The sequence below is a fragment of the Microtus ochrogaster genome, unplaced genomic scaffold, assembly GCF_000317375.1.
Source record: "Microtus ochrogaster isolate Prairie Vole_2 unplaced genomic scaffold, MicOch1.0 UNK1, whole genome shotgun sequence".
NCBI lineage: Eukaryota > Metazoa > Chordata > Mammalia > Rodentia > Cricetidae > Microtus > Microtus ochrogaster.
Genome location: NW_004949099.1, coordinates 24102583 through 24115414, shown reverse-complemented (window position 1 = coordinate 24115414; position 12832 = coordinate 24102583).

The window sequence follows — 12832 nt, the reverse complement described above, 5'->3', positions numbered from 1 at the left end:
GGCAATAAACAACTTTATTATGTGCTGCCTACAAATTGTTGAGAAGAAGGGATTTCTGCACTAGAAAACAAATTAAGTTTTAAACTATAAGATTCTCTTCAGACAAATGCACAAATATTGTCGGTCAGTCACAGGGACACCTATGATAATTACACAAAGATAATATGCCAAAGAGAAAAATGTCTTCTAGTGTTCCGATACTTTATTCACTTGACTAAACATAAAGCATCAAGCTTTTAAAAATGTCCCTGAGGTGAGACAAACTCCTTAAGATGTATAAAGAATATTTAATAAGAAAAAGTTTTTTAAAACTTGAGATATATATTTGGGTTTTCATAATTTAGATAAATTATGATTATCTTATACAACAGGATAATCATATATGGGCATGTACACACACGTACATACCCATACACATTGTGTATATGTACTTTTGCTAAAATTTATTTGAATGTCACAGAGACGACTTATAAAACTGTACATACTACTCACAATACTGCAAGACATCTCAGACCTTTAATTATGGCCTTTGACACTCTCATGGCAATTGGTCACTGTGCCTTGAGAGACAGTAGGAAGAGGAAAGTGAACAGATGGATAGATATCTCCATTCTGTGCTTCATTGGCTGCTATTCAACGAATGGAAGTATGCAAATAAAGTGCTCAGAGGACTTCCTCCTCCATCTGCTCTTAATAAAAATAAATGAGGTTCTGAAGGAAGCCTGAGTTTCCAGTGTTCTTTCATGGACCATTTCAATTCTGCACAAGCAAGGGGATGGATTGATGTAAGACAGTCCTTCCTATGTTGTGACAGCTACAAGACTGTTGTAGCCCTTGTCTCCAGTTCCCAGGTTGAGAAGCACTCCCCTTTACTTAACTATTTGCCAAGAGAAATTGGCATGCACAGATAGCCACTTGTCCCATTGTTCTGGAGGAAGAAATGGAATTAGATTAACGCTGCACAGTTTGATGATCAAGGGTTTCATGATTCATTTACATGTGAAGATGTGAAGAAATAAATGTTTATGAAGCTGTTCAGACAGCCCACATGTGTACAGTATTTTTCATTAACAGAACTCTTATTGTGCTTCTGTTCGAAAATTTTGTTTGTATAAATGGTTTGTATTTCTGCCCTAATTCCTGGGCAGAAACATGACAAGGAACCAAATAGAAGAAATGGTGATTTCTCTGGTTTTCAACATCACACTTTAAGGCAGGCAGAGCATTCTTCTTTAGAGGAAGAAATCATTGGTATTGTCCCGTAAAGGGGGAATGAAATGGGTGGGGAGAATTTCTTCAAAACAAAGTAGAGTTTCCCTTTGGGAGAGTATTATGGGTATTTTGTGTTTAAAATTGCTATTTGTAAATACTCAACTTTCCAGGAAACATCCTCAGAAAGGTTACAGAGATCCTTTCATAGATATCCGTTGGTAGAGACTTCTATTTTTCAGTATGTTTAGGAAGTATTCAATCACTATTCATCCCTTTCTACTCAAGAAGATAAAAGAACATCATTAATATAAACAGAACAAATGGGCATATGTTATAGATAAAGATGTTTCAACTCAATTCAATACATGCAATAATTCAATATTCAGACTTTCCTTAAGATATGAAAGACATAATTTTTAAATTAACAGTAAGAAGGCATAGAATCAATGTAGGAATTAGTAGGACTGCCCTCAAAGGCCTATGGCTTTGCTGTTCTTTCCAACATAAGATCATCTAAATTGGATATTGTGATGGTTAATCATGTCATTCTGAGAGAAACTACAATCACCTAGAAGACAGGTCTCTAGGCATGTCTGGGAGAGATTATGAGATTATACAATTATAGATCCAATTCCCTAACCTCAAAAATTTACAAGTATTCCTAGGGAAAATGGAACGAGATATCAAAGAAAAAGAATGATCATTGAGGAGGAGGGGGTTTGCACACCAATTTGGCTCCAGGGTGAATCTTGATGAGCAGAGTCCATACCCCTTTGTGGGAACCTAAGGAAATTCAAATTAAAATAATTCAGAGCATACTAACTAGATTCCCAACACATATTCAGGGATACACTCTGAATTTCATGCAAAAAGAAATGAAGTGTTCTTAATATGCAACAATTTTAGATTATCTAAACAATAGAACCACTCAATTACTAAACATATGCATTGACTTCATAGATTGGTCCAATACAGAAACAAGTATCTTTAATATGTTTGCAACTCAGGGGTGTGTGTGTGTGTGTGTGTGTGTGTGTGTGTGTTACCCTATTCTTTTGATTCTTTTCAAATATTGGATTAATTACATCTAGAGCTAATGTAACAAGAAACACAAAATGCATTATATGTTTGTGTTTAAAAGAAAATAACAGAATGCTGAGAGATGGTGCCACAGTCAAGAACACTGGCTACCCTTCCAGTAGACAAGGGTCTAATTCTCAGTACCCAAATGGCAGCTAACAAGTGTCTGTAACTCCAAACCCAAGGTGCCAGATACCCTCTTCTCTCTTCCATAGATACTGCATACATTGTTACACAAACATACATTTAGGGAAACTTTTAAGATAACACTTAAAACTATACATACATATATATATATATATATATATATATATATACATACACAATAATAATAAAGAAAATGAATAGGGTTATAGGAAGGATTTGAAGGACAGTGGAGGAAAATAACTGAGGGAAAAATGAAGAGGAAAGTCTTATCATTCTATTTCTTTAATAAAGAAATTGATTAATTCTTAAAAAAATCTTAAAATATAGTTTGGACCAGAGATGGTTCAGCAGTTAATAATACGTATTGTTTATATAGAGGACTTGAATTTGGTTCTCAGCACCCATTTTACTTGGCTCAAAATCACATATAAGTTTATCTCCAAAAGGATCTGGTACTTCTAGCATCCTCAGTCTCCATCACATAGACACTGACACATACTATAATTTTAATTAAAGTAAATATTTTTAAAAGGAGGCTTAGGTCCTCTGGTAGTTTTCATGTAATTGGCACCCATAAGCTCATAAGCTTATTGTAGTAAATATGACGTTGTTGGAGGAAGTATGTCGCTATGGGGAGACACTGGGAAATTTCTTAGGCTCAAGATACCATCGGATGTCACAGTCTATTTCCTGTTGCCTTCTGATCAACATGTAGCCAGCACCATGTCTGCCTGCCTGCTGCCATGCTTATTACCATGGTGATAATTTCATTATGAACTGAAATTATCACCATGGTGATAATAAACTTTGAATCGTAAACCACCACCTCAATTAAATGTTTTCTTTTATAGGAGTTGCCATGCTCATGGTAACTCTTCATAGCAACAGAAACTGTAAGTTAGACAGGTACCAATCTTTCATATTTCTGGTGATCTTCAGCAAGCCACTGCATTTTGAAAAATCAAATTTCTTAAATGCTTAACTGAGGGATACCAATTCCTCACAGAAATAAAGGAAGTCATAGTGAAGCATAGACAGGAGTTCTTCTCAAAGGCAAACTATAAAAGTTTGGAGTAATACAGATGAAGTCCAAAGTTTATTCAACTTCTCTTAGATAAGCTCTTTTCCTCTAAAAGTTATTCAGTAGCATATAAAAGAGACATCATGACACTGAGGAGAAAATAAATACTAAAAATACTGTGAACAGTGCCTCACTTACAATAAAACCCAATGAATGGTCACAATTAGAAATAGAATTCTTTGAGTTTTTCATTTTTTTTCTGTTTATCTGTATATATTTTTGTTTCTGTTTATTTTCTGTGTAATCTATTATAGCACCTAAACAAAAGTTTGGAAATATTTGGAAAAAAGAAAAGCTAGAAAATTTAGGTTAACATGCTTCCTACAGTTTGGATAAATGCAATTTGAAACAGCTGAGCTAGTTAAGTAGAAAACTTGGAAGTAAATTCTCAGCAGGCTTAGCATTAGTATTAATATTATAAATCTTCAACATAGCATCAAGGTTTGGAAGTGAAAAAGAATACAGTCAATCCCTGCTTATACTAGATAGCAGACTTCTGCTGAAATCCCAAAACCATTCCAAGGCCAGCAATTACTTCTAAATAGCTAAATACTCTACATGAAATGTATAGTCCAAATAAAGCTTTGTGTTTCCAAAATCATCCAGCTATACAAGAAATCTGTGAACACAACATGTTGCTTATGTTCCAATTATAACAAAAATAAAGTGTATTACTAAATAAAGACTCCTTGGACTGAAGAGAGCTTTGTTGCCATTTGCTGATACTTGATGAATGAAGGAGACATGATGCTCTCGAACTCGAGTCCACAGGAAATATCGAGATCATTGCATCTTTCCATCAAAGGCTCATTTAGACAAACAGACTTCCTACTTACAGATAATGAAACAAATACCCACATGTGGATCCAGAATAAATGAAACAAGGTTGTCTTTCTGCAGATAGCTAAGGAACTACATGTCTCACTCACTTATTGGGCAACACTAGGAGGTACAATGTGTTAATGTTTAAGAAAGACTGCACTGGACATTTAAAGAATATTAATAAAAAACTCACATTTAAGTTTTGTTTTATCTGAATACTCCACCTATTCAAGGTTTTGAGGGACAAAAATCTTGGTTTTCATATATAAAATAAAGGTGATAAAATCTACATGGTAATATTGTTGAGGATATCAAGATAAACTTATGAGTCATGTACAGTGTTCAAGAAGCCAACTAAAATATTACTGAATTTCTTAATATTCTTTTGTTAAATAAATATATTCTTTCTCAGGATTAGCTCTTTTAATTTTAGGATATAAGAAAAACTATATCTATAAGATTCTTGTTCCCTCTGTTATTTCATAACATGATCATAGATAGATAGATAGATAGATAGATAGATAGATAGATAGATAGATAGATAGATGATAGAGATACATATATAGATATATAATTATAAAGTGACTGTGTCCCTTACTTCAACACAAAATAAAAATGGAAGAAGTAAACTTATGATATCAAAGGAGTGTGTAAGACTAAATGTGAGATTAAAAGGCAAGGGTATTTGTGAGCATTATAACATTAATATTTATTGTCAATATGAATGGGTTTTCAGTCAACTAGGAACCACATCTCTGTGTGTATAAGGGTGTTTCTTGGGAGAGTTGACTAAAGACGGAAGACTTCTATGAATATGGATGACTCCATCTACAGTTGTCTTTGTAGTGTTGTCTTTAGAAAATGAATCTACAATGAACACAGGAACGTTTGAATGAATTTTCAAAGGGTCCCTAGTGAAACAAACAAACAAATACACTGCAAAAGATGCATCAAAATGAGTGACTCTTTCTTCCAGAAGCTTGGCTACCACAATTCACATACATCTGGGTCAGCGATGACCCACAGTGAGACTGTCACATCAGTATGGAAATACTCTTCAGGCTACACAGCATAGAACATGGACTTGTCAGTTATAGATTCTGGATTATTTGTGTTCTACAACTTATGACAACTTAATATCACATGGCAGTGAGGTCTAGGCATTCTCATTGCAGAGGAAGAGATTTGCAAAGCAGAAATCTGAAAGCATCTTTGCTTCATGGCTTTAAGCTGCTGTTTGATTTTCCTGATCATTACTCAATATTGTTTACGAATCAATATGTCTTTAAGTGCACATCTACAAATCACTTGTTAGTGGTCTCTGACAAGAAGCTCCAGTGAGAAGATAAATCACCTATATCACTAAGCACATGGCTGAGTCCAAAAGGCATTTATTTTTTCCTAATGAATTGCTGGGGGCAATCATTTACATTGGGTCACAAATTCCATAGTTGATAGTGGATCAGAAACAGAGAACTGACACTGTGAATAGATAAGCACTTGATTATTAAGGCAGAAGTCAAAGAAAGATAAATTGATTGAGGAGAAATTTTTCAGGCAGTAAAAATTTTAGTAATGTTATGAATCAAAGTACATGAGCTACACTGAGTCACAACTTTACCAATTTGTAGTGTCAGAAACAAATGTGAAAAGGAATCTGTAACTAGAACCTGAAGAATAGGTATATCCTGATAATTTACTGCATGCCAGGGACCATGCTAAGCAATATACCATATCAATAATGAGATGCATGTGAACTAGGTATGCAGAGTATATGCTTTAGAATATATGTGCTAAGGTTTTATATTGTGGAATACCTTGATTTCACTAAATCTCGTGTTTTCCATACCTTGCTGTTTCTTCTGTCTTCCACGTGAACACTGAAACTACGTGCATCTCACTGATTTTCTAAAATGTTTTAACACTATACCAGGCTCATGATATGCTCAATACTATGAAGAATGGATAATTAGCTGTCACCATCGTGAACTGACTCAACATTAGTAGTGAATGTTTATATAGTAAAGATATTTAAAGGCCATTACTTTTTAAAGTAAAATTGATATTAATAATTTTTAATCAGAACTCCTCAATTACAAATAATGGACTTATCTTACCCAAGGTCTCACTAAGTGACAAAGCCTAAGATTGGTAAAATGAGGTTGATGGTTTTTATCCATTTTTTTCCATGTGCTACTATAATGAGTGCAGCTATTTGTTTGAGGCTTAGAGCCCTGGTGTAAGTTAATTTTTACAGGTTTTTATTCTATAAAGCCTATGGTCCACGCCTTCACTTCTCCATATATCAGTATCTTTTATGTTCTCAAAGAGTTTTTGGTATTTATTTTTTAAAAAAAAAAGAAGCTATTGAATGGCTATGAGCAGGTTTATTTGAAATTTCATAATACCTGAAAGCTTTCCATCAACAACAGTCTTTGATTCTATGGCTTCTTCCTTTTAGAAACTCTTGCATTCTCTTCTCTCGAGATGATTAACTAGTTACACAAGTGACTGTTGTGTTCTGTTCTGTGTACGTCAGCAAAATCTTTTGTACCTTTTGATAAATTTTCAAAAGAGTTTCCACTCAGATATTACACATTCAGATGGATCCAAGCAATATCTAAATTGTTGAAGTGACAAGTGAACATAGAGACTTATTTGTGAATAAACATGATCATTAACGGCAATCAATGGGGCTGTTTCAGTGAGGTAAATTTTAAGAGTATATCGTTTACTAATATGCATATGTCAAACTATTCAACTCAGTGAGTTAGCTTGCTTTAGGGAGTTGCTAACAACCAAGTTTTATCAAAGCCATTGCCAAAGAAACAAAATGTAAAATATATTTTCTCAGGAATGCAAGGAAATTGTGCCTACTTTGAAGGCATAACTGTAGAATTACTGATTGAACCATTAATATATGTCTATTCTTCATTAATAACACTCATCGGCTAAACTAAAAATGGTCATTACTTTGTTCTGCTCTATCATTGAAAATTAAATAACTAGAAACTGGCTTTATAGGTACCACTGTGTACAACTTTATAGACCACAGAATTTAGGCTGTTATTGTAAAAATTCTTCAAAGTAATGATGGTAGAGAAACAAGCAACCTATGATAAAATGAACTGATTTCAACTGAATTTAATTAGAAAGTAAGCAAATAAATGAGGTTAAATTGTCTATGAATTATTTATGAATTTCTAAAATTAAAGACACTCTTTGAAGTCACCTATCATCTCTAATGGATTTTCATAATACAAATGAATTTCAGCTATTTGATCAAAGTATTTTGGGGAGAATTACTTTTAGCATTTATGATACCTTTTCTACTTGTCAATATAGAAAACAATTTTCCTGTATATCTTCAGTGTTAGCAAAGGGTTTCAAACCTGAAAAATTCAAGTTGGTAAAATGTATCTTTATTTTAGTAGTCATCTAAAAAATCTCTTTGAATCCAAACATACCTTTCAGATTGCTTACAAGACAGTGACTGTTATTCTTCTAATTACACAAATGAAATAAATGTTTCTCTCTGAATATATTTCTTTTAATCTCATTCTGACAAGGCTTTTTAAAAATGCAAAAAGTCAAGTTAGTTATCATGTTCCTGTAACCACATAATCACAACACTCTCAAGACCAAAATGTAGAACCTGAATTTTCAGGCAAGAATAAGGTATTAGTTCGGGTTGGGACAGCATCAGAATTTTCATGTAAAGGATTCTAGCAGTCTCACAGTGATGCAGAGAGATTGACACAGTTATGGAAGCCAGGAATAATGCTCACTAAAGATAGGTAACTTACTTAAAAATAAACACAGAGAGCAATAGAATAACTAATTAAAATAACTTTTATAAATTTTTTATGATCCATCACGGAGTTCAATAAATTAAAATTCTTCCTCAACCAGGTTCTAAGGGCTCTGAGAAATGATAAAGAACAGTTAAAAATCTCATTTATCAGGAAAACTATTACAAGAGAAGACAGTGTGAATCTGAAAGTAAATAAGCTTCTCCCAAAATATTAGATTAGTAACTGCACATAGTAACAGCAAGTTCTCTTTCTGTCTCTCTGTCTCTCTCTCTCTCACACACACATAGTCATGCACCACACATACATGCACACACACAGACACACACACACACACACACGAGGCAAGTCAGAGAAAGGATTTGAATGCCTGGATTCTTCTTTCAAAATATCAATCAGATTTATCATTTCTAAATTTCCAAGGCACTGTGTGTAAGAAACAGTAGATAAGAATGGTTATACTGTAGAAAGGAAACAAGATGATCTTGTGGAAGCCTATCAGGTGCCATGTCAAGTTTTTACACTTGTTCTCCAACATGGCCCACATGAAACTCTACTCAGTACCTCTGGGAAGATATATCACCATAACCCACATGCAAAAGAGTATGTAATTTCACCAATTTATACTGTTAATAAACAAAGGAGTTACTGTCCCAATCCACTAAGTGAAGTGATGTCTGAACACTGAATGTTTAAAGAAAAACTTGCAATATTCATCTATCCATCTAACCTTATGTCTATCATTATTTATGTGACCCATAGTATAGAACCTGCAGGGATGGGTTTGAAAATAATTTATCTTGTATTTGAAAGAGCTTCTCTTCCCCTGTCAAAAAACTGAGACAATAAGGCTCTAACATCATTTTCTTATTCTAAAGTTTGGTACTATCCCTCTCACAGTGGGAGTCCCTTATCTGTTAGGAGCACCATATTCTTTTGTTGGAAACTACAAAACAAGAGTAAAAAAAATATACTTTACATATTGGAACAAAGATAAAGGTTTTCTGTTTAATTTCACACAAGTTTGAAACACAAATACACAACTCTTACCCCTAGTGGACAAACTCCTTGAAAACCAAAATGTGGGCAACAGCAGGATAAATTTTCCTATTTTACATTCTGCTCTAAACTTTGAATCTTGGCTTTGAAATTTTGAGCTCAATCTTGGCCCACTCTGTTTGCAATACCAATTTTGTCATGAAAGTAGAATGCTAGCTACCTTTACCTCTTCATTAGCTGTGGGAAAATAGTTTGTTTTTTCCATTTTAATTAATGTGTCTTCCTCTCCTCTGTCTTCATTTCCCTTTTAAAGGAGAGATGTCAGTGAGTGTGTTGACAGCCACTCTTCTTTAAGTCCACTGCAGTTTTATAGATAGAAAGTTTGCTTTTTTGGCCTGACCTGAATTTTGGCTAGATTCCATACAGGAAGATCTGTGACCAACATAATATGTCAGATCTTCAACAGACCTCTACCTTCTGTTTTCATATCTGTGGGAAAACACTATTTAATACAGGATGACATGAATTATGAAAAATGTTTTATTAATTTAAAAATTTTTAGTAGAATAAAACTAGAAAGTCTTGGAGCTGATATTAGAAAGCATCATCACTGACATTTATAGGTGTTTTGTAATGTTAGAAAAAAACACATACATATATGTGTTTGAGTGTACATTACATAAAATACTACTTGTAATATTTTTCTGGGAAAGTTCTAAGAACACACACAGAGAGAGAGAGAGAGAGAGAGAGAGAGAGAGAGAGAGAGAGAGAGAGAGAGAGAGAGAGAAAGAGAGTCTTCACTGGAAAGCATCAATTAGTGACAAAACAGAAATAAAATATTTGTTGTATTTAGCTTAAGTTTGTTCCTAAGCACTTCTTTGCATCTGAACTCCAGAACTATTCGTGAGCAATCTTAGTGTCTTGGATTTCATAGTGCTAAACTTTCTTGCACCATTAAGTCAGTTTCTGACATAATTCCCTTCTCTGGGACTCTCCATGCATAATGAGACTTTGACTCCAAATGTTCTTGGCTGACATGCCTACATGATTCTGGGAACTAAACACTAGAACCAGAATATCTATAAATTCAAAGGGAAACACATATTAACTTTGCTTTGCCTTCATACATTTTTTTTGATAATAAATAACAGAACAGATCATAGTTATATTTGACTATTTCAATGTTCTTATCACACATGATTTTAATTCAGGTGCAAGGAAGTTTCCTACTTTTTTTTTAATAGTTAGCTATTCTGTTTTAAAAGGAGAACTTTGCAGAAAGGATATTGCAGCCCCATTACATCCACTGGGACCTACTTTGAATTTCAAATAAATATTGACAAGGATTACCCTGAAGTCTCGGCCCTGTTTTATTTCACTGAAGATCTCCTTTTTTGATAATACATCTTTATATTCTGAAATTTGTTCCTTTGGAAGTTTTTGCGACATCAAAATACAGTCTCAAATACTACAGGTGCCTTCAAGTTTGTTCTCAAATATGGTAAAAGAAATTTAAGCAATTGAACACTAGTTTCCATGGGCTACCTGCATTTCCTTTTGACTTTCAAATTCAGCTCATCTTTAAAACCCATTCTCTTCTCTCTGAAGAAACATTTTTCTAAACAAAATAAATAGCTTTAAATAATTTGAGCAGTGTATCACTCTTTTATTTAATTTTTTTCTTGACAAGTTCTCCATCTAAGCCAAGAGTTTGATCTAGTTCCATTTTCTAAGGTTCTCTTGGTTTAAACCACAGTAACAGCCTTGAGATGGTAGCATACCCTTCATGGTGTGCACCTTTAGAGTACCTCAGGTAATTTCCTATCCTCCAGGCCATCTTATCTCCAAATGAATCCTATGAGATAAATATACAATTCTAATTTATAAAACAGGATGTTACACTACATGAACACAGGGAACTATGCACAACATAGCCCTTATAGTGTTCAAGACCATTATTCTGTCCTTACATCAGACAAGAAGCTACTAGTACCTAAGTCATACCCAGACTGTAGCCATTGGACAATGAACGAAGAATATTTTTTTTTACTTTTTTAAACTGTTTAATGAGGATATTCTTAAGTTATAGAGATAATTAAACAATGCTTCCATTTTCCCTAATGAGAGTCACTTTTTCCACCTTATAACTCAATTTTAAGAGAGGCAAATTCTATGGATAACACAAAACTGAAAATAGGATTCACTCCGGAATAATCAGTAATCAGGAAAACTGCATGTCAAACTTCCAAGACAATAGCTGAACCATCTCAGAGAAATGGAAAAAGATAGGACATGGAGCTGAGTATACCTTTTCCTATCTTGCTTCATTCCCCTGGTTACTGTACTTCACATTAATTTAACAGAAACGGCCATTTGGCATTCTGGGATGAACTTTTCTTCATATTTAAATATGTATAACAATAAAATAACAGCAATATAGACACGGGCATTATTTTGACAGAGAAGTTCAAGTGACTTTGAAAGCAAACACAGATATCTGAGTGCTTCAACATTTCAAGTAACCTTCTCCAAGGGGAAAGAAAAGCTTAAATTTCGGTGTAGAAGACAAGGCAAAATTCATTCAGTGAAGTTAGTTCTCCTTTATGGACAGATTTTAAATCTCAGTGAAACATGCTGAGATTACTCCTGGATTTCAGATCTAGTTGATGAATCCTATTCTCCCATGCTTTCAATGCCTTAAAATTCTGTAGTCTAAGAGACTGCAGGAATTAAAAAGATGGCCACTCACGCTCTTATGTATATAGTCTCACCTCCTTTGACTTCTCATAGCTTCTGCTCTCAAACTCTCCTCTTGGTTATACTTAGCAAAATGATGTGTCCTGCTCAGTGCTCTGCCCAGAGTCCATTTCAATTACATTAGACTACCTGAATATCTAAAGATCATAAGGCAATCACAATGTGCTACAAAATTTAGAAAGTGAGGACATGATTGACTCACAGAACTAGCATTTTTGGGGGGACCATTTTCTTTATTGTTATTATTATTATTATTATTAAAAATACCACTCCAAATTCCCACTCCCTCCCCTCCTCATACTCCCCTCCCACTCCCTCCATAAACCCTCCCAACCCACCTCCCCTCCAGTCTTAAGAGAGGGTAATGCACCTCGCCCTGTGGAAAGTCCAAGGCCCTTTTGGGGGACCATTTTCACTGTGACTCCAATAAGCATACACTTAGTCTGGAGTTATCCACTTGGGAAAGAGTTTTTGCTTTTACACACTGACAATAAGCAAGGCTTCTGCAACACCAAGTATTTTTTTCTTCTTAAAAAAAAAATCGCACTCTGTCAGTGAGAAAGCATGCTGTATTCCAATTCTGGCTCCTCACTATCCTTCTAATAGCACTCCTAAAATATAATACATGTTTCATAATTCAACCAATAATTAGTGAGCATGAGTTGTTTCAGAAACAAAACTGCAATGTAAATAATAACCACAAAATTTATTCATACATGTTTTATGCAACACGTTTTTAATTGTTCACCATATGTCTGATATCATACACACCAAGTCTACTGTGATGAGTGGCACTCACTTCTAAGTCTGTCCCTTAGAAGCATAATCTTAAGGAAGTTTTAAATATTTTATGGATTCCCTCCCATTATACGACAACCATTGAGAAAGTACAGAGGTATTATTAAATTTCGATTTTTTT